General features: G+C 38.8%; 1 protein-coding gene across 2 annotated transcripts in view; it reads right to left on the bottom strand.

The window, feature by feature from the left end:
• The window catches only part of DACH2 (dachshund family transcription factor 2), a 311231-nt gene that overhangs the window by 100854 nt on the left and 185922 nt on the right, over positions 1-24455 (bottom strand). The window lies entirely within an intron of this gene.

The raw sequence follows: 24455 nt of genomic DNA, 5'->3' as shown, positions 1-24455 counted from the left end.
AGCCTAAAGAAATATTTATTTAATGGTATCCCTTTTTATTATACTTCTTGAACATAATTTCCTGACACTTTGATCCTTTTGACACTTTGATCACTTTCTGCTTGAGTTACTTAGCTGCTACAAATCCAAGTACACTAGTAAAATACAGTATTCCTTAATTTCAACAGCTCAAAGCCAATTAACACGGAACAATCAGAGCTGTACTATTTTGTTATATATCCAAATATTATTTTGTCTTTTTATGAAGTCTGTTGGTTTGGATTAACATTACTGCTACTGGAAAATATTATATTGGAAACATTAGGAAAGGACAATATGGGTAATTACAAACTCGATCCCACCTTTAAGAGACCATTAAGACCAGCACAAACTTACAGAATTAAGGGGGTTTAGTGGTAGAAGATTTTCAAGTGACGAAAACCCAATTAATTTCTAATAGTAAAAGAGAAGAAGCAGAGTAGTGTCAGGCTACAGGTTTCCATCACTACCATTCTTTCTAATTATTATTTAGTTTCCCGATATCTTTTTTGTCATAAGAGTAAACTGTTAAAGTTTTACCATTTTGCCTTGGTCAGTAAGTGAGAGATCAGATTTTCTTCCAGGCAGTATCAAATTACTTCTACTCTGGGCAAGATGTGACTGAAAGTATATTATCTGAAGTTCATCTACCTTGCAGGAAAATACAGGGGATAAGGGCATGCAACCAAAAAGACCTCTACAGGTGTAATTGTTTATTCACTCAGTCATGGATTAAATGGGTTTACTGTCTGCCTCAGAAAACAGTATGGCTTGCTTTTGTCATTTGCTAAAAAGCAAGTGAAATGCTTTGTATCAGCTATCTTGTAACTGACTGTGCAATAGTTCCACAAAACCACTGAATGCCATTTATCAAAAAAACCATGTTTTTTTGTCGATGATGCATGTTGTATCAACCCACAAAGATATCACACATCAAAACAGAATTAAATAATCTGCTTCTGCAAAGTACTGCTTTACTGAGAGATTAGATACTGATTAAAGTGAAATAACGATTTTCACATCCTATATTGCCACACATCCATAAATTAAAATACTTGCTTTTAAAAGCTGCTATGAATGTGACGTTTCGATTAGCTCTGCTGCTCCTATAATAGGCTTCGCAGAAGTTCCCATTATTTTAATATGACTTAAGCAAGCAACAGACTCCAACTGCATGGAGGAGGGACATGTACTACCACACGTGGGTACAGCAATTCGGTTAACTTCAGCAGAGATGCTCCGGATGAATATCAGGAAGTTGGAGACGCCAGGTTACGAGATGGGAGTTACGCAAGCCCTTTTCTCTCCAGGCCGTCTGCCTTCCTCCTTCCATCCTGCCTAAGAGCCTCCCCACATTCACAAAACCAAACTCCAGTTACACATGCCTATATTCCCAACAAGTATTACCTACACTAATTAGACACTTCTTTTACTGTTTTGTCACTGATACCTGACAAGCTATATTGATTTCATTATTAATATACACTAAATAGAAACATATAAAAATAAATCCAGAAAACATCATGAGCAATCTTGACTTTTAGCTCACTTAACATAGTCCTCACTTCATACAGAAGATCATTATACTGTAACGGTACTCGCTTTTTATTTAAAAATATTTTTTTTTTCTAATACCCTTTAAAGTTCTGCAAATGCTACAGGTTTTTTTATCAAGCAGATATAAAATCCTGATGTTTAAGCTCCTGTTTTGACAAATCCTCTGGCTGACATCACTTACACTTAATCCATTAAAGAATACATCTTCAAAGATAAAACTGTTCACATGCTTTCTGGAGAAGATGAAATAGTCTATAAACTTCTCCACTTTTTTCCTAGGGAAAGGAAGTGGGATTGCTCTTTAAGTGAATTTCAGATCATTTTCAGGAAGTTCAAAAAAACAGCAGCAGCACAAGTCTTCTGAGGAATTTACTGTTTTCAAGATTTCCAGGCACCTGTGTGATTTGCCTGCATACCTGCACCCTTCCTCCTTATCCCAACCAATTCCAAGTTTTGAGGTACAGCCATCAGTAAAGCATTTTCAGAACTTGTACCCACTCACAGCCTCCTTTCACTTTATACTTCTAATCAATTTGCAAAGAATTCAAATTTATTTTAAAGCTCACAAATAATACAGAGTCCGAACATGGAGTTTTTTTATCATAACTTTTTATAATTTTTATGTACCTAAATACGTATAGATGAACCAATATCCCAGTAAATATTTTTCGTCTGGCTCAGTGTTCATAGAGGTTCTTGTACTGTAAGTCATAAAACTTTACTTTAAATATTCAAAAAAGTAAAGAAACTATTCATAAGGAGATAACCAGGGAATGGAAAGTCAATTCAGACCTTTACTAAAACATTCAGTTTAAAAACAAAACAAAGCATTATCCAGGGCAGTGTATATAAAAGAAAGACCGACCAAAACCACAAACCCACAAACTTCCACTGAACAGTTTTATCAGAGACATAATGAAGGCAGAAAGGGTACCGAGGAACAAACAGAAAAGAATAAACACAGTCCCAAAATCACCACGATGCCGCCTGCAGAAATTAAAGGTAATTATTGTCAGGCATTTTTGAGCTCCCTAACCAGACACAGCTGCCATAAGGACAAGAGCCAAAAAACAGTGATGTATCGGAAATCTATGCGGTGCCATCTGCCACACCAAAGTCACTCTACTTCAGCATTAAAAGTTTAAAGAGTAAAGCACAGTCCTAACGCAGAAAGCACTACAGCCTGAAGATCCTAAGCAGCCAGGCGTAAACTTGAAGCGCACATGGCCAATACTATCTCTAAGCTCAGTATCAGCAAAGTCTTTATACTCTCATTCACTTATTCCACAGTCTATACAATTTCTTACTTGAATTGTGACAGCAGTAAAAGCCCCAGAATCTGACTGTATGAGGCACTTAAAAAACAGCGTGCTAATTCTTCAGCATTTCTGAAAGCTAATAAATTTGTGGTTAAAGCAAATGGTTTCAGCAGTAAGGGTGTGCTACTGATTGAAATGATGGAAGAAAACGTACAGCAAATCACCCATTGGCATAATCTTCAATTAAGACTACTGCCGCGGCTAACGTTACTTGAAGCCACTATTTAACTATTAATAAAACTCCTGTCTATAATCGACTCAGCTCCGGCTAGCTGTGGCAAAGAGGGCTATTCTTCAACCGACTTATCTAAAGATCTACAAAGAACTGCAGAATCATTTCCATCCTCTCCGATGAATCATTATCAGCAGCAGAATCTCATGTAGAATACTTCACTTTGAAAAATTTACTTGAAAACTGCCGTAACGTATACATCTATCCCTCTACTTTCACCTTAAAAGAAAAAAAAGGATCACAAGGAAAAGCGACATGCTGCATTACATACTTCAAAGCTTCCGCTTTCTTCTCTCCATTTACACTTGAAATTTCCCTTCCTTCAGTTATCTTCTGCCAGCTGTGATTAATCACTAAACACCCAGGAAATAAACTACATACCCCTTATTATCAAACACGTACAACCGTTACAACGCTCACACCACCATCAAAAAAGCATGAGCCTCATTGCAATTGCAATGATTTGTTTTCAAAACTGCTAGGAGCCACGTGGCCGGTGGAGCTAGTCCTGCTCCCAGCAGCCCACCACCACCCACCAGCTGCCTTGGCTGAAAGACAGCAGCTCCTCAAAGAGTAGTAGGGATCTCTGAGACACGCACGTCAGCGCTAATGCAGACATCTCGGAGCCACGTCCCGGGTCAGCTCTCTATACATGAATCTTGATTACAACTGCATAACAGATTGGGATGGTGTGCGCTCAGGTACACCTGCATCGTGCATATGGCAAAACAACCGACTGCCATTAGTAATCTTCATTCCATAACTTCAGTTTTGTCAGGACACTGCGTACTCTCCCTTTGACAAGTCTGCATCACTCTGCCGTACAGCACACGAATTTAGCCCTGAAATAACCATTCAAGGACACACAAACCGGCACGCCTTGTGCTCAGGCTGCACTGAAGTAAAATTCTGCAATTGTGTTCTGAACCACAGTTAAAATATACCCAAGGGCCAAACACTTTCCAAATTAAGGTTTTTGATCCAAATTAGCACCGCACTCAGCTTACTCAACACGGCACGTTGCATTGCTCCGGGGCAGACCCACTGCCTGTGGGGTGCTGGAGAGGGAACAGACCCAAGTGCACTGTGGGGCTTGGCTGCTTCTGCGAGGGCTGGACCCGCTGATCACGTCCTCTGCTCCTACAGCCAGGGTACCCGCAGTACTGGAGAGGGTGTGAAGACCAGCGAGGTTTCTCCATCCCTTCTCTGCATCCTATTGAAGTTAGTGGTAAATTGTTTACTCCAATATCCCCTACGCAGAAAGACTACTGAAGATGATTCCTCTGTCAAGTCTCGGGAAGTATTTCAACAACAAAAAAAGCATGTTTACTGCTTGGCCCAAAGATCACAACTCCAAGGTCGTTTGTAGCGTATCCCCCTCAGGGGCAGCATCCCATTACAGGGCAGCGCTGAACCCTCCCAAGCCCCTGAGCACCAGGCGACAGGGGACAGTGTCTCTTGCCCCCAGCCAACACTACAATTTACTGACATGAGAAACCAAAACTCCACTGCATTCCCGCACTGAGGTACCATGGGTGTCTCGCATGCAGGTGAATCCCCCATGTTTAACTGATGTCCAGTCACTGAAAATTGGATTTTGACGGTGAACACAAGGACTCTGAGCATTTTAAGGTGACCCTGAGTATCTGCTAATCTTGTACCCTAGCTGCCGCTATTTTTTTCAGTTCCCTAATTAGTTACACTGTGCCCCTCCTTCATATTAGTTTGAAAGCTTTTCTGTCAAAACTGTGAACAAGTAAATTAACTAAAGGAGAACTATGAGTAATCAAATCTTGAGGTCTGTAATTAATTAAATGAAATGGTGAGTCAGTGAACTGAAGAATGGTCTTATATTAAAACAAAACATTTAATTAAATTAACAGTCAACACATTGCAATTAATAATATTCAAAAGGAAAAATGAAAACCAGCTTAGCCTTGCCATATTATTTCAGTCTAACAGTCAAGCATTGTGCATCGGCTTGTTTGTTATTTGCATTCAAAGCTGCTATGGGTCAAGTATGATGTGCTAAAACAGGAATAATGAAACATCTGGTAGTATGAAATGTTAATATGAGATACCATATTGCAAACAGTGAAAACAATTCTGAAACATCCAATAAATCAGGCCTTGGAAGACTGAAAAGGATGTGCTTTCTTTCCCATTTTCTTCAACAAGGAAATTAATAAAAATAAAGATATTTAACTTCACATTTTCAGAATGCCTGCAAGAATTTACTGATTAATTTAAACATACACATTAGAAAGTGGAGGCATTGCTGTAGCTGAAATGAATCATCCTTGTTTAGTGATAAACAGGTAAGTAAAACCCAGCTAAAACCACGAAGGACAGTGAAACCAAATTCTTAAATACGAACACTAAAACGGACCAAGTGTTAGAGCAGCTTGGAGACAGGTCCAGGCATGCAAGTCGTCTTATTGCAGATTTTTTCCCGTTTCTTTAAACTGACTCAACTAGAAACTGTAGGAAAGTTTTAGCTCTAGCGCATGTTCTGTTTTCAACAGCCGTTCAAAGATGTCCTGGCTACCATTTCGGATAGGTCATAATAATCCATCAACGTGAAACATTTGAGAGACTGTAAGGAAAGAACTTAGTGAGTAATCGGCCGCTGCAGGCAGAGGATGGGATTTCAGCGTAAGCGCCGTAGCACAAAGCTTTGTCATGGACTAAGCTGTGTGAGTATTCACCCCAGGCCCTGGGAGGACACTTTGGAGCCCAGGCTGAAATCCACGCTACGCCCATTTGACATCGCCAAGCTGAAATGTAGTCAATAGCTAAGAAATGTATTACAACAGTTGAGTTTTTCATCTGTTCTGATTTTCATCTGTTCGGATACCTGTAGCCAGTCGTTCTGATATTACAACCATATTTTAAAAATATGTTCTCTCCCATTTTGCAACAGGAAAGCACCCCCAAACAGCAAAAATTGATTTTTAGGGTAGAAAATTTTGAAGTATTTATACAGGATTTAATCTGCTACATGTTCAAAGTGAAAGAGAAAATAAAGACTAATTCTCTAAACACCTTCAGTTAATTAAACTTCATAGACTACTGAAGATCTTCCTCAGCAAAACATTTCAGACAATATTGAAAATTTTTGAGTGTCCTAACTTTTAAACATCACCACTTTAAAATGCCAAGAAACTATACTGTGACAAAAGAACCTTGAGGGAGGGGGAAAAAAACCCCAAACAAATATGCATATTTGTCAGGAATTGTGAGAAATTAGTCTTCCACAGAGAAGCTCCAGTCAGCTTGCGTCTGCAGTGAATCATCACACAGCCTTTACTTGAGAGACCTCATTCTTTGCCTTTGCGCAGCCTCTGAATATTCCCTACGTAGCTGCCACTTCTGGAGTGAATAGACAGGGACAGACCTACAGAAAGGTCTCTTCATCGTACAACCTTGCTTCCCCCAAAGGTCAATCGATTCTCTATCATCAGCCAAGCAGTTAGGCTGGGGGAGAAAACAGTATGTGAGAACGTAACTGAAAGACTTTGCCAAAAGCTCAAGGGATCAGAATCACAGTTGCACAAATGTTTCTGAATTTCTGACGGCTTGATTTTGCAATCCTAGTAATTTTTGTTTAATTAGGTGCTTGCTCACCTGATTTTAATTCTAAAATATAATTTCATGCAGAAGTTCACATGAGCATAAACGAGATTAAAACCTTCACACACTAAAACATCCCTGCTACTCCATGGAATAATTCACAGAAGTAACAGGTTCTCATTGCCTAATTTCACACATATTTAGACAGTAGCAAAGGTCCCAACACCTACGAGTTTGGGTGGTCACTTTAAAATATGGCGAGAGTTTGTTTTCCAGATGCTTTCATCCCATGTCTGCCTCTATTCTTTAGGCTTCTCACCCCAGTTATAACCTCTGTGTTTTGAATAGCCTAATCTTATCCTCCGTGATACCCACCTGAAAGACTGGAAATATTTTTAACATTAACATCTTCCATCAAGTCTCTGTACCTGAGGCATTTCATATCCTTGATCTGCATGAAGTTATGATGACCAAAGAACTACAAAGAGCACTGAGTTACATTAATTTTTTTCCCTTCCTTCTTACAGTGTGTCTCATGAGAATTGATTAATTTTGTGACATTTTCTCCTCTTTTTTACAATCTATGCCATGAGAATGATTTGTCAAGATTGTAATGCATAATACTTTTACTATGCTGCAATACTGTGACCTTTACCTTCTCCTGTGTATTTGATTGACCACCCCAGTTTTGATCTACAGGTTTCAGAAGATGGAAGAATACACAAGACAGACACGTCAGCCATCGAATTATTGTTGAAAAGATCACAATCACTTTATACCAAAAATTTGTATGTTGTTCTGTCCATACCTGATGCAATTTCAGTCATGCCATTGAAATTTTTCAACATAAAGTGAGAGCTCTTACACTATGTGGTATACTTTAAAAGTGTTTTCATACATCAAAAGAGTGACAAATTTATGCATTGGGACTCAGATTTCAGTAAGGATAAGACAAGTTAAACTTGCTTTAAGTTAAGCTTTAAACAAGTTCATAATCATCCAAATGCTAAAACTATCTGCTTATACTTTCATAATGCTGTTGTAGACTAAAAGTTACAATTCTCTGAGATAAGAATTTGAAAAAAAATCAAAAACTAAACCAAAACCATGCTAAATTACCTCCCTGAGAGCAACATATAAAATAAATTCCACTTATAGGGGAAAAAATGTTAGCTCCCAAGTACTAAATATTCAGAGGCCACAGGAAAGAATAAAAGGTGTTTTTCATCAGCCCCAAAAGGAAAATAGACCTTTGACACCGGCCTCACAGCCTGCAGAGCAGGAATGCTTCGTAACTTCAGTAATCCTTTCACTACCAGGACAAATTAGGATATTGGCATGTGCTGGCATGCAGCCACTATCGTCCAGCGATGTTGCCCAGGTGGGCGATCTCAGATTTACTTGAGCCAGATCCAAAACAACCTGGACTTCCCAACAGCCTGGAAAGCTCACACGTGGTCAGGGCCCTGCATGCACTAACAGGGCTCAATGGGTACCTTCTTCCCTTGTGCTTCAGAGCTCAGTGCATTTGCTTCTGATTGCAGAGCTTAAGTTATCCATTTTACAATACATCTGGGCTCATGGGAACCTAAAAGTATGTTATAAATACACTTAAACTTAATAGCCCTCATATTCACCACAGACATTCCATATCATCATAGAAGTTTGTCATGGTACACGTGCTGCCATCTGAAATTAGAATTATGTGTTGTTATTTTTTTCTCCAGGTGTATTCATTTCCCATTAAACCAAGTCCTGTGGGTTTAAAGCACTTGTCCATAAGTGGTAATGATGGGGAAAATAGCTGAAGTTTTTGGAGGTCCTTTCAGTTAAGTACCAAAAAGTCTGAAAGCTTATCTGTAGTTGGCATAAATCTCTTGAGTTTGTAAAATTAATTGGGCTGGAAGGTCTTCTGAGAATAAGGATATCTTTGTGACTTCCTACTTGTGATTGGAAAATACCAAATATTTTTTTTGTATGAGATGGCACAGCTCAGCCACGTCCCAGCTACCTCAAATCACAATTTGAAGAAACAGTGTATTTCAAGGGTTTTAACTGAATACTGAGTTCCGTAAACTCATTGTTCTACAGTATTTCAGATGAAACCTCACTATACTGTCAAAATCAGCATTGCTTAGAGACTGGATTGCTAAAATATTACCCCTGCTGCTGCTGACTTCAGCTGGACCAGCCTGACCCATGCTATGGGCCTTCGAGAACCGTACTGCGCAGAGCCCTTACCCATCCCCTCCTAGAACGTGAAGCATTAGAGGGGAGGAAGGGTCCTCCACTCTTTCCTCAGAACTGAAACCAAGCAAATAATGGTTTCACATTATTACTCACTAAGCTACAAAGAGCAGCAGTGAGCTCCCTCTTTACTCAAGACAGCAACTGCACTATAGAAACTTTGATTGCAAATGAACAGCAGAAATCCTGTGACCAAGGCTCCTCCGCTTGCACAGCTCTCTAGATTCATCCCCTGCATGGCGTTTCTTCCATGTAAGCAATTTTAAGACCTCTGCCAGAATACAAACTGAATGCTATGATAACACAGCTACCATTGCTCTTAGTTACTTAAGATCAAGAAATTTGTGGCCAGTTCATAAAACCCACAAAATTGTTATGTTTATCTGAAGCACGATAACCTAAGCGACGAAAAGAGGGAGCCCATGCACTCCTCTCCGAACGGCGTTTCATTAAAGCAACCTCAAAAGATGCAAGTTCAAAAGCAGCATCACTTCAGAACATAAATTCATGACATTTGACAGAAGATGTAGAACGTAGTGCAGAAACATGACTTAAGTTTTCTTGGAATAGCTGATTCATACTTTTCCCAAAAGAGTTTTCCAGTAATTGTTCAAAGTAAAATAAAATAACACATGGGGGAGCAAGGACTAGACTCTGGGTCTAGTCCCCTGAAACGAAGACTCGACCTACTGTTACATTACCATCTCTTTCTCTGTACACTTTTAGCATAACAAAACCTCTTGGTTTTGGTGGTGTTTTGTTTTTTTTGGTTTTTTTTTTTTTTTTTTAAATTTTCTAATTCAGGGAGTGGAAAAATGCATCCATCTCAGTTATAACCTGATGCTATTGATTATTTTAAGTAGAATACTGTGGTGAGTTGGCATTAGCGGTGTGACACGGGTTTGGACAGCCTTCATGCAACTTTCCAGCAAATTTCTGTCAGACAGTAACAACCACTGCTGCCCAAACACTTCCTCAGGTCGAAGCTGAGTTGCTGGATAGGTGAATTTCTAGTACTGCAAAGGGAAAAAGAGGAGGCAGCCCACAGCCTGCAGAAACCAGATTTAATGTCTAGCTATGTTTAGACCACAGGTAAAGAAACACGAAGAGCGGTATTTTCCTCTGGGGCATAAATTAATGACTATTGATTACACAACGCAGAGAGTGTACAGAACGTGATTACAGAGGAGTGTGTACCCTAACTTTTTATTTTTTTGAGTATTTTTCAGATCTGATTGTTCTGATCTCTCAAAGTTACCTTCATATAGTTTTATTGAAGCTTATTCATGCACATTTCCTTACACAAATATCACAGGAGAGAAATAATTTAGTCCCAATAGGTTAGTATCGTCTTTGTTTATGAAGTTATGCCAGAATGGCTATTTCCATTTTATGCTATGCAAGGTAAAGAATGTTTTTCACAGCTGAGACACTGACTGGAAGCTTATTTCCTTGTTCCAAGTGGCGAATAAAAATAACACATAGGAGAAGAACTGCACCATTTTTAAAATCTTAAAGGATGTGTCTCATTGGTCAAGCTGAATTAACTTGCAGCGTCCAAGCCAAATGCCAGCTCAAGAAGGAGAGGAATAATTTAGTCACTGAACTGAAACACTCAGTAATCTAAAATTATGCAAATATTCTCTTTGCCCTTGCAAATCTTCACAGATAAACTCTCCTGGTCTTTGCTCTCAGGTTTGCATCAGTATAGCAGTTTCATTTCTACTAAAACTATGGCAACAAACATTTTTAGCTTAGGTTTTGTGCAACTATTTCAGTAGTCAAAGTACATCCAGATCTTAAAATAGTTTCTCTCAATTTTTAATTCAAATTAATTAAATTTATTTCAAAAATAAAAACATATTTAACATAAATGAGGTCCAAGATGTACTGAAAATTTTTTCAAGCCAATTCAGAAAAACATTGCAGGTATCTATTCATCTTGCTTTTCCAGAAGTCTACATTATGTAGTAACCCCCTGCAAGGATTCCCTTTAAAATTATTATACTCTGCAGGCCTCAGCCTTTTCTCAATATTCCTATCGTACTTCTTGCAGATATCTTTTTCAAGCTGAGAGGTTTAAGTCTACTTTAAGGCTTTCTCCCACATTGATAGATTAAGTATTGTTATAAACTTACACAGGTAATATTCCAATGTATTTCCAGTAAGCATTTAACTCTGGTTTTAGAAGTTTAATATGTGATATATCTGTCAATTTAATTGTTTATTTAAAAGATGCTCTATTTCTTCTCTAGATATTGCTTTTAAATAAATCTTTTTCAGTATTTATCTGCTACATCCTTTAACTGAGATTTCCCTAACTGTGGTGCTACATTGATAAGAGTAGGTTTAATAGGAAAGTTATTGTGGACTAATTAATAATTGACCAGTTCACTATGTTAAATATAGATCCTAACTGTAATTTTATTCCTCTATATAGTTTTAGGAACCGGTATGTATTTTAAAAAGACCTGCTCACTTCACTTAAGCTGAGAAGTGAATCTAGGACGGTTAGGCTGCCCTAACAGGTAGGAACTTACAGATGACCAAGAAACATCTTCATAGTTCTATTCAGGAAATAAAGGATGTGATATCCACAATCCCATCTGTCCTATTTCTTTCAAAAAGCCACTAAACTTCTCATACTTGAGAAGAAAATTAACCTTTTTACTGGTTAATCACTAGGCAGCTTTGACTGGTGAAGAGAAAATTCTATTACAAATGAACAGTTACCTGTTATCAAATTACAAGGCGTTTTCATCAAAGGACCAAAAAATGCGGCACAGTGACCAGTTAACATGTTTCCACTGACCTGGGGGGATTTTTCCAGTTAACAGCTTCTGAATAATGCTTCCTTTTGATTCTTGTCTCTGACACAAAAATGATTGTCCCATTTAACCACTGTTCTATCACATACATCAGAGAATCCTATTTACTCACACACTACTGGAACGTTAAAACACAATAGTGTGATTGTCTCTGGAAGAAAATTTTAAAGATTGACTTTTTTTCGTTTTTGTAAAAAAGGGAGTAAGATCAAAAGCTAACTTTAATAGATGTTTGACTAAGGTCATACTCCTAGGAAATGGAACACTAAGATGAAAGAGAACAAATAGATTTGGCTTTTGATCTCAGCCAAATGCATTTGGCATTGTTTAGCTTTTATAAAATACTTCAACTTTAGGCCGTATCATGACTAAAATGAATTGGTTGAAGTCCTGAGGTTTCAATAGTTCAGTAAGACTTTAAAATGTACCAACATTTTAAAAAAACTTAAGTATTTGTTCAGATTTTTTTCTTACTGGAATGAACTCAGGTCAAGCCTGACTATGCTTGCTAATGCTAATTATGTAGAAACAATTTTAAGAATGTATTTTCCTGATCATAGACAAATGTAAGAGTTGTTATCCACTGGTGCTGTGAAATCAGGACCACTGGTATTCCCAGCAAGAAATTTTAGGGGAAGGTACAGAGCACTGAGAAAAGGTACTGGAATTATTCAAATAAAACAACGAACTGTGTCCCTAGCCAAGAGTGTGTATCAGATCCTTCTACCAGATTATTTCACAGTTCTAAGGATCCTAAAAAGTATTGTGGACATCCAAATTTGTAAATTAAAGAGTAGTAAGGGAGGAATGGATTACAATCTACAAACTATTACTTTCAAATTCTTCAGTAATAATGGTGTTTACTAACTGAAAACAGCTTGCTTAATTACGGAAAAAGATAAGATAACATTCATTAAAGCAATATGCTTATATTATTACTATCATTAGAAAAAATTAATTATCATTGGCTGTTAGAAGCACTGCAAAAAGTTATAAGCCACTTAGTAGGTTACACAGTCAAAATTTACAGAGGAGTTTCATAAACCCAGGTAGCCCAGCCCTCTGACAAACAGCAGAGATGGCAGGAAACATCCCAGCCCCAAGCTACAAACTGCCTTTTTAAAGTTCTGATAAGAATTAATGATTTATACCACAAAATACATTACAATAGAAAACACTATCTGTGTTACGCAAACATTTGGCCTTAGGAACTATACAGAAATTCTACACAAGGGAAGAACTTCCTGATCTTGCTTTTGAATTATCATGTTACAACAATTATAAAGAATTGATAAAGAGCTGAGAAATTCCTAAGGTATAAGGTCAGGTATTTATCATCATTAACGCAGACATATCTGACCACAAACCCTAAGAGTAACCTAGGGAAGGAAGAGGCGATTGCCCATATACTTCTCCACTCATCACAGTATCTTTCTTAAGGGCCACTTAAAACAAAAAGGCACAAGAAGCCTCAGCCATTTGCTCTCCAACATCTAGCCACAAATAAACCACACAAAGCAGTAATTCATTCCTTCCTTCTTTATACTGTTTATCTCTTAAAAAGGGAAAATATCGTAGGTTCACGCTCCCTTTTTTTTTAAACAAGGACATGATTTTTCACTCCTCTTTATATTATTACTTCGTGTACCAGTTTTCTGCTGCTGAGGCAATACACATGATTTCCTGAACCCACCTGGACACTGAAGATCTCTGCAGACCAGAAAACCCAATAAGCTTAGATCTGACTCTCTCAGGTACAGAACACCTGCACCCAGCAATATTTCAGCTGTGTCATTCTCAAATATTACAAATATGCACCTCCCTTTGTGCACCAAGCCTACCTTCAAGACCCTGACGTCTACCACAAATAAACCTTTTTGTTTCTCAGCACCTCAGTTATTTCTGTTCACTGTCACAGAAAGACTTACACCTTCAGCCAAACTGGAACCTCATAATACATATTCTACCCAACTGCAAATGCAAGCCGGTATTGATCTACGCTACGGCAAACCTGATGCTTAAAAATCCCTGCCTTAAAAACAGGAGGATTAAAACTGGAAAGAAAAAAAAAAAACCTAAAAGGACAGCCAATTTTTAAACCAACATAGAAAAGCTAGTCAGAGAAGTATTAAAATATCTGGTTTTCAAGGACAGAGAACATTAAAAATACATTGAGGATGCAAGGCATTGAAGCAAGCTGGATATTGGCTTAAGTGTAAACACATGCATTTTAGACAGAGTGAGGTTGTGTACTCGCCCCTTGTCTCTCTCTCTAGGCAACAGAGGAGTAGGATGCGAAAGAACCAGACGAGAAACAAAAAACGTGGGACAGTCACTGCTGGAGCCTCCCTGCCTGCTGCGTGCTACATGCTACCTGCTAACCCCCGATATTCCACGGAAACGCAGGAGCAGGAGGCAAAGGCACACACCGAGATTTACTGGACCTCTTGTCAGTTGATGGGAGCTGAATATAATCCCAAAGTTGACAGTAATTACATATGCACTTATACACACACACACCCCTGCACATCAGGTTTTTTTAACATAGATATATAAAAAAGCAAATATATGTGCTTTCATTCTCAACAGTTTCTGTTGATCAAACAACAGCACCCAACATGGAATCCATTCCCTGTTTCCCCACTTAGTTATATTTCTTCAGGCATTGAAAACTTCCTATTCTTCTAGAAGCTAAGATTATTCTCCCTTCTCTACCCTTAAGGCATTAAGCCTACAGAACTTGACTAGATAATTTCCTTTGTTTCAAGAGCTAGACACTTGCTATTCTGCAGCCCTTGTTTTTCTTGAAGGATACAGAACTTACAACAGTAATTATATACAGATTTAGTCATCACCACAATAGGTCTCGGTCTCATCCTTTTCACTGTCCAGCAGCGCAAATCTGCATCTTGCGTTTTATTCATTTCCTGGAGAAGTTATAAGCTATCTGCAGAGTAAACTATGGAATTTGTTGCTACTGGAATTTCTGAAGGAAGAAGCTCAAAATCAGAAAGGGCTTCTTGATATGGAATATATAGAAATTTGCTGAATGACAGAAAAAATTTAGAACAAAACCAATTAGTAGAATACTGTCAAATCTTTTAGATGTATGGTAAACACAGTTATCTCCTGAGTCTTCCACTGTTCTGCTGGTGGGCTCAAGTTCCAAAACACCCTGCCTCTTTAATAATGAAATAAACAAACTCTCCATAATCTTCTGTCTCTGGTTCTATGCAGGAATTTATTAAAAAAAACAGAGTGTATTTATGGATAAAAATGAACTACCAAATAAAATACAGACGAATATGAAGCAAAAATAAGCAAAATAGTGCTTGATTAATTTGGTCCTTAACAGGAATATAAAAGGACCAGCCTTATCTGTTGGAACATAGCATAAGACTGATTTATATTATGAACACTGAACTACTGAGATATATGCTTATATATCATGTTTTATAAGTGGCATCATGGGATCACACCATCTGGTATGGAGACATCAATAACTGCACCTTTTAAAAAATAACAGCCAGACACCAGAAATTATCACTATGAGGTTTTCCTTTGTTTTCTTTTTAAATATGGAAATTTTCCAAAGAAAAACAGCAGCACAGAAAGGTGCAGCGGAACTAAAGGCAGGCCTTGCCGGCACGGCGGCGCCTGGCGGGCGGCACAGGAGCCCTCCACGTTCGCACGCCAGCACGAGGCTTGCTGCCGGAGCGCAGACCCTGCACTGACAGCAAGGGCAGAGGAGTCCTGGCTGCTGTTTCACTTATGCTTGAGGCAAAACACTAGTCTGCTTAAAAGAATAATTTGCATTAGGTGACATCATAGACAAAAATACTTAATTAAAATAAAATGTTAACTAGCTCCATGATTAAAATATCCTACAGAACTGTTTTCTCCTAAATGATGTAAAAACCTAGGAGAACATATGCTGCCGTATTTTGTTTATTTATTGCTGGAAGAAATCCACAACACTGAAAAGATAACGCTCTCGCATTATATGCATGTCTAGACATAGATTGAATTTGATTTTCAGGATATTCCAAGACTCGACAGCTCTCAAGACCACAGAGATGAAATACGACTGCCTCCAATGAATTTCACTGCTCTTCTTAGGTGCTTAGCAATAACGCCTCTATAAACTAAACTCTTAATATCTGCGTTATGATGATGTATGTGTGACAAAAGCACGCACAAACTTTTTGCCACTTCTTCAGACGGTGAATGTGACGAAGCCTTCGAGCTCACAAACCTCTGGAATTAGGACTGAGTCACGCCTGCCTCGGAGGGGAAGGGCACCACTTCATCTAACGTCTGTGAAGCCCTTTCGGCCAAGCAGAGTGAGAAAGAGACAGCATACGTGCCAAATTCAGACGTAACTTTTGTTGCTACAAGCAAACCATAAAATATAATCTGTAACCACTTTAACATATGTCCCTGTTGTTATTTACTATGTTTAAGGTACCCCATTGGGGATTCACAGAGTGAGAAAGTTCTGATAACTAAATGTAGGCGCCTAACTTGGAAAAAAATTGCCCTGAAAAATTTAAACCATGGGTAAAGAGATATTCCTACATACGTACTAACAAATCTCGATTACGTTCTGTTACAGCTGTGATTGGTACCGAGATTTACTGAAGATAGCATGACTTGGATTTTGTCCAGAAGATTAAATATTTTTGTTCTTGAGCAAAAATATTTAGTCTCTAGTTATAAGTGCAGAAAACAAACTCTTTCCAGGAAATGAGTTATTTTTCCGTTCCTGAAAGAGCTCATAATATGATGAGCAGAACATCACCAATAATGAGATGAAATGGTATTGTAAACCACTGTAGAAATAACAAATCTATTCTGAATAATTCCCACCAGAAATCTTGGAAACTGGACAACCTACTGTCTGTTCTTACTTTATTTAGTCAAAACAGAAAAATGCGAGGGAGATCCGTACGACTGGATTTCAGTTGGCTTTACTCACAACTTCCCGTTGCACTCGCTCACAGATGACTAATTGTTGTCTTCCATTCTTGTCTTTCCTATTTGGCCAAACTGAACAGAAGGCAAAGATGTCTGCTGTCCCCTGACACATTAGTATTCATTATGGTGGAAAGCGAATGAGAACTATTTCATCTTCAGAGCGCTACCCTAAGACATTAACATCTAATAACAATATTAAAGTCACATTACAGGTCTTTAATCTGTGGCAATAATAATGCTGTCTAGTTTAATAAAAATACACATTCAAATAAATATTTTGGCTATCCACTTTTAGGAGTTTGCAAAGAAAATTATTACCAAGTTGAAGAGGCTTCAGGGTAGTTAGAGCTAAATTTTGAGAGCAGCACTGCTGCAGCTACAGCAACTTGCTTCCTTTTCCTTGCTTGCCCATACTCTCCTAGAGAGAAAGGAAAGCTACTTCATCAGGATTTCTCATCTTAATATTCTTCAAAAAGAAAACAAACACACACACAAGAAAAGCAGTCACGTATCTTGAAATCAGTAACTAAGTAAATAATCATAACGAACCATCGCTCAGGAATCCCGCACGCCTCCTGCAAGCGTTATCTGCGGCACAGCCAGCACATTGCTCACTCTCGAGATATTCCTTACCAAATTTTTGTTGGAATTCTACCAGAGGGACCAACTCCAAAAGAGAGATTTTCATGCCGCTCAGCAGACACATGATAATTGTTGTTTAACCAGGAAAGTAATCTTTGAAGGAGGAGTCTTTCATATCAAAGATTTCTGGCCAAAACAGACTGGCACTGAATATTTGTTACCAAATCATCTGGCACTATTAGAGGTACTCTGGATATGCTGACATGTTTCAGGATACAATTTACTGGTGAGTATATTTAAAAGTTTGAAAATAATCCTTACAGCTGTAAGAGCTGCCCTTTCGATTTGCTAAGGAGTTTGAAAATATACCACACTAAGTTCTTGCCTGCTTACATTTATAAAATCGAGTGTCAGCTTCAAAGTTTTGGGAGGTCTAAGAGTCAAAGATGAACGCGTTCATTTGCAATGCTGCAAGCGTTGCACTGGCGAATGAGATATTCATTAATTAACCTGTTTACCAAAGAAAGAAATAAAATAAGCGTATTTTTCCTGCTGGCTTCACAGAAGGTGCAATCAGCATTTTCAGATTGCAAGGTAGTCTGTGTTTGGTTTTGGCTGACTGATGCTATTCCCTTGCCAATAATGTGTTACTGCTTGCTCTTTTTTTCAGAAATTGCTAGATTGAAACAATTGAAAGACTTCTAAATAATATTCCAGCGCTCCCTTAACAGCACATGGAACACTCCGGAAATGGAATTCTCCTAATTTTATTTTATTTTATAAACTCTATGGCTCCTATTTACTCCTTTTTCCCCAGCTGCTCTCGTAGTATGCAGTGCTTAGATACAGCAGCAGATGACAAGCTAGATAATACCAATTACAAGTGACGGCAGATGAGGTGAGCTGGTACAGAGAGCAGTGTCTTTCATCTGAAATTTCTGCTCTTTATCTTTCTTGGAGAGATCATTGCGGTAGGCCTGGACTTGTGCATTTGATGAATGGGTCAGCAGCTAGGATCTGTATGAGCAAATGAATAAGATGCACATCTCATCCCTCAAACCATAATGAAAATCTTGGCGAGATTGGATTCCTGCATTGAGATGACCTAAGAATATGTTCCTGTTTTTTTACATATTACAATTTAGTTATCAAGTGACAGCATGAAGACGAACCAGCACCAACCACTCCTGAAAGCTGGGAAAGTAACTCATACATAGGTGGTGCTACTTGATGCAGATATTTAATATTAAATTAATAAAAAAATACATAACACAGTAGTAAGACAAACTTTTCTCATCATATATGTTCCAATCATCTTTTTGAGGAAACAAAATTGCTGACAAAAATGCTAAAAATGGAGTTTTATGGGCAGAAAAGCTATCTAAATTGCCAAAAGTTGCTCAGTCCTATAATTTTTAATTAGGATGTAATGAGACCACAGAATGAACCTACAAGAAATATCTGTATACATCTGGCAGTAAGGGACGATATTATCTATGCTTAAGTACCTGCACACATACCCAGACCTCTGTGTTGTCAGAAGTGAACACGTTTACCATAGGTAGGATGTCATTCCTCTAAACGGCACTCCTGCAAACTTTATACTAATTATAAATTTTAGTTATAGTCTCCAGTACACTCTTACCATTGGGAAAAAAACCCAAAACATACCCCACAAACCACGAAACTACACAAAAATATAGCAAAACCAGTTTAAAGTCCTTTGGATGAAGCAGCATTCCGCTGAAAAGACCAGATGTTTGTCCGAGGCAAAACAAACCCAGGCAACAAGCAAGGCTGGCCCAGACGAAGTGAGCGTGCCTCTGTGACGGCAGCCTCCGCACATGCACAAACCACCGCCAAACCTGGGCAGCAGCGCGGCACCGGGCTACGCCATCGCCTCCCCCTCTCCCCCGTTAGAGCCGTCTTTGGACTAACGAGTTAAATACCCTCTGAGCAGGAGAGTCTGACTTCCCATGGACGTTATTCTTCTCTTCATGCGAACCGGTCCCAGCGGAAAAGCACAGGTGTGAAACCAAACCTTGCACACGCCAGCCTGCACGCTCGAACCCTACCTACCCTGGAGTTACCCTGAACGATGCAGGGCTCCCCTTCACACCTTGGGAAAAGGACCAAGGTGGGTCTTAAAACCCTTGTTAAAGCTGCACGTAAGTTCCCCCCAAAAAAGCTTCTGTTTTCACAAAAAAAAGGGGTTCAGACATTCTTGGTCAGTTTTTCATAGAAGTTTACTACCTCCAAAAGCGGCTGGTTGATGATTTAGTGACATAAATTAAAAATTGTTCAAGGGAACCTTTCTTTACTCAACCCATGTCGAGTTTGCTCAAGCTTGTGTTTTCTCAGCAAGGCCATTAACTGATACAAATGATATTTATCAGGTAGGGATTCATTCCTTCATTCTCTCTTTCATGTTGGAAAAAGATTGAATTTTCTTTCAATTATTAAAAGCCAAGAATAATGATACCCTAAAAAAGGTGAAAAACTACAACAAAAATATATATCAGCTGTTACAGTCTGGACAATGAAATACAAAAATATGATGAAGAATATCCACAATCAGCACATAATTTATTGATTGCCCTTTTTCAAATGAAGGGCCATCAGCTAGTTTAAAAGTAAAATTATGTACTAAAATAACAGCAGAGAGAGATAAAAATTATGAGGGTCATGCAAGGGGAAAAAGATGTATTTTCAGCAAAGATTTTTAAATGAGATGGAGAGTCAATGAGGCAGAGAAATACAGGAATGCCCTTCTGTGCCAGAAAGAATTGCAGAAAAGCAGGTTCTTTTAGCATTAGTTGTGAAATGTTGAGTGGCAGCACGGGAAAGAACTAAAAAAGCAAAGCAGATACTCTTGAAATAAACTGCTGTAACCCTGCTTTTTAGAAGGTATATTAATTACATTAACATAACGGCAGTTGTCTGAAAGGCCAGAAACTGGGTAGAAGAAAATAAACTTGCTAAAAATGTGCTAACAAAAGCTATATGACTGTAAACATGAGTTTATATTTCTATATGACACAGGAATTGCATCACCTACTTCTCTCCTGAACACACGGCTCTGAATCCCTCCTTCCCGTGGCCAGCCCTCACCCCCGCCGCACTGCTCGCAGCCGTACCCCACGTCAGCTTCGGTTACCGACATCGCTGATGTAATCTCTCTCCCTGTGTCAGGGACCCGCACTTCCCCGTCACCAGGTACAGCTGTTACCAGCTCATCGAATTCAGGATCGAGTCGGGGGGAACAAGCAACAGGTGAAAGAAAAACGGCAAGCACTTGACCGCAGAGACAAAGTTCAATGAATTTGCGGCAACAGGCAGAAAGTTTATGCTAAACTGGAAAAAAAAAAGGTCAACTTTTAACAGCATAAGCAAACAAACACTGGGACAATTTACTAGGGCGTGGGAGGAATTCTCCATCACTTGAGTCTTTGAGCTAGGACTGGATGTGCTGCTAGATACTGATGGAGTTTAGTTAGAAGGTGCAGGCTTAACACGGGCATAGCTTGGTGTAATTTCATAACCCAGATTACACCAGCGGCCTAATCAGATTATCAGTGTGGTCTCCAACATGTTACTCATGCATGTAATCCAAGAGCAGTCCAGGTCCACAGGCTGCCACTTGCACTGCAAATTTACCCTCCTGAGTGTAAAATTTCACGTGGAAGGGTCAGAATCATTGCAAATGGTGAAATCCTTGCAGTAAGGCATAACTTCGTTTTTGTGTACCATGGATGTAAATGGGCTATTTGTACTCAGTAATTACGTGCACAGACAATTAATCTGTTTTTAAAATATTTTGGTGACATTTAAACTTCTTAAGAAAAATTATTCTAATGGTCTATTCTTTTCAGTTGCATTTGCCCACTCGAAATGTAGTTTGCAGTTACTGCAAAGGAGAGCTCACGTTACCAACCAGAGCAGCTCTACTGGTGCTAAACAGTTTATTTTAATCCATCAATCTGCAAATCACAGCGTTTCTGAAGTGGACGTACAGCTCCTTTGGCCACCTCCTCACAACAGGGACACACACACCGTGGGAGGGGCCTCCTCGTTCAGCTCTCCATTGTAAGAAACACATGGCAAGACCCCGAGTCTCTCCCACAAGCCTCAGCCCTCCAGAATTACACCCTACGCAAGTCCAGTTGAAGCGCTAAGTACTAATAAAGTATTAAATCTGTCAGAGTACTATACTCTCACAGAATGTTGTATTAATTTATATATAACCTTTCATAACAATAACCTTGCAGATATATTTGAAGAACAGGCAATGAGAATACCAAACTGTATTTTTTTAAAAGCACTTTTTGAATGTTTTTCCTCCGAATTGCCAAATGCAATTAAACAAAAAATACAAATTACTCAACTGTAAAATCATGTTTAAAACTAAGACTTTATCTGGCTATTAGAAAACCTCAGCCCAAGATGCGTCGCAGAGCCGTTCCCTAATCTTTGTAATTTAGGACTGATTTTTAATTCAGCCCAAGCTGCTGAGAACTGCTCTAAGTCTGCCCCAGCTCTGGTAGCACGGACACAATGCCTGCAGTGGAAGCACAGAGGACTCCGTTAGCGTGGCTGAGCAGCTGACGAGGTGTGCCAATTCATTTCTAGGCCTACCTAGTTTGAGGATCCACAGTGACTGGGCTTCAGTCCTTGACCTAGAGAATTCTAACCATCACTTCACTCAGACTAGAGATTTTGTGTATCAACAAAATACAGATTACGGATGACTTGTACACCAGCAGAAAAGAAATCCGTTACAGTCAAGAGTATTTATTTTGCTGGAGATTTGCTTAACAAAAAAAAAAAAAAAAGAAAAAATCCTTCCAAACTCAGAACTATAAATTAAATTTAAATTTGGTAGACGTTATTGCTGCTAAGTACATGAATAAATGAAGCGGTAGTGGGTAGCATAGTTTATGTGCAGTTTTGGTCAGACACTAACAGTTCCATCCTAAGAGTTCTTACCTTTGCTATCAGAAATAAATAAAAAACTATCACTTCATTTATTCAGTCTGCTACACTCTCCTATGTTTCTTTCACTTAACAGCTCCTGCTTTGTCTTATTTGATGGAAAAGCCTGAAAGAGAAACCTTAAAACAATAAATTGCCTTTAGATGAAGGAGAAATTCCAGCGCTGCAAGGAATATCACTGCACGGCTGAGGTTGGGAAGGACCTCTGAAGATCATGTAAGTCCAACCCCGCACTTCAAAAAAAGGCCACCTGGAGCTGATTGCCCAGGAGTGTCCAGGCAGGTTTTGAACACCCGCGAGGATGGACGCTCCACTCCGCTGAGTGCTCCAGTGTCCAACCAGCCTCGCAGTTTTACAAAAAGCCTCAGTGAAGGAGATCAAGTCACCCACCAAGGAAGAAGTGCGTACAACACAGTGGTATTTCCCAGCTCTCCTTGGGAAAACATTCCTTGCCCAAGAGCTGATGACTCAGTCAAACTAAAAATCAGGATCAAAAGGAGGGAAAACTTCCACCTGAAAAAAAACCTGATATTTTAAATAAGGAAGAACGGCATTTCCATAGGGAAAAAAAAAAAAAAAAAGGTGTATTGGCTTTGCTAACCTGAACTAGCAGAATAACAGTGGTATGCAGAGTATCCTACCAGACCTCAGACACCCTGAAAGCGTTAACTCAGTTCTAAACATCTGCCTGTCTCTGCAGTAACTCAAGAAAATTTGAATTTCTCAAAGAACACGTGGGAAAGAATATTGTATCTGTAACTGAGCTATCACTACGGTCACTGCCTTCACCTTTGTCACCAGCTCTGACGCCTTTATAAGGACATGAGTGCACAATCCTAGAGCCTTTGCTTTGTATTTTCAAAGTTAGCCTTTAAAGTTAATTCTTTCTCTGCTTAGAATAATTTAAGAAAACCCACAATTATAACATCAGATGTATTTGCTAGCAATTGCTATTCAATGGAGCATGGCCCAGCAGGCATTTTAATTCTGAGAAATCCATCAAAGCCCTACAAGGAAGTTATCTGAGTACATCGATATTGTAAACAAATGTTTTAGGTGACAGTGGAAAATCATATCCACTCACCCCTTGTTAATAACCGATGGGTTAAAATAATGCCATACATTGCTTTCAAGTATCAGTATGTATATGATTAAACCGGTCATTTATTTTCATGCACTCAAGTTAAATAGTGATTACAGTGTACTTACTTATCCTTAACATGACATCCTTGAATCAGTGACAACAGACAAATGCTAAGAACACATCACGCAAGCCAACCAGGGAGTCCACCTGATATTCTGAAACCAAGCTAACAAAACTGGCAATACTTAATAAGTTCAAGTTCCCTAGTGATGGACTGTCATGATTGCTCAAGAGCAAATCAAAAAAATTATCAGAAAATATTATCCTGGGATTAAACAAGAAAACTTCTAATGAAACATATTTTTCATATATTTGTATAGATGAGTGTTTGTATATATGTTTGTGCATATGCATGTGTGTATGCACATATATATGAATATATAAAATCTGACCCTTGACTTTAACCCCAAGAAAAGAGAAAAGGCAGGAAAACAGACTTCAGTATAGCTGAGGTCAAAAGCACCACACTGAATTTATGATCCCAGCATGATATTTCAGGTCAAGAGCTCCAAACTTTTTATGTCATTTGCAAAACAGAGAAACTAATAAAACTGCATCCACACTGGCTCACTCCGAAGTAGAAACAAGAAGCAGACCTGTTCGCAACTTGTATGCTATAGTCTCCCCAATGCATTTATCAGACAGAATGTTCTGCAGCGGAATAGCCTGGGTTTATGAAAAGCACACCTGGTTATTAGACCTAGGGACAGCAATTAGCCATGCTTCCTTCTGCTGAAATCGTACCTCCAGTCCGTTTAGCAACATACATGATTGTTGGAGTTTCAAGATTTCATGTTACATCTTTAATTGTGGGCATTTAGCAGACTGCCTCTTATTATTAAGATACTGCTGACTTTTATTGTCAATGTGGCCACAGGACAAGGCTAATAATTACTAGCACCAGAAGCAGCTTGTGGTTTTATATTACATTGAGGTAAATTACACTGGAATTAGAGTGGATTACTTTTATCAAATGGGGAATAAGC

This window comes from Phalacrocorax aristotelis, chromosome 11, assembly GCF_949628215.1.
Source record: "Phalacrocorax aristotelis chromosome 11, bGulAri2.1, whole genome shotgun sequence".
Lineage (NCBI taxonomy): Eukaryota > Metazoa > Chordata > Aves > Suliformes > Phalacrocoracidae > Phalacrocorax > Phalacrocorax aristotelis.
Note: the sequence above shows the minus strand (reverse complement) of the source record. Positions and strands in the feature narration are given on the sequence as shown.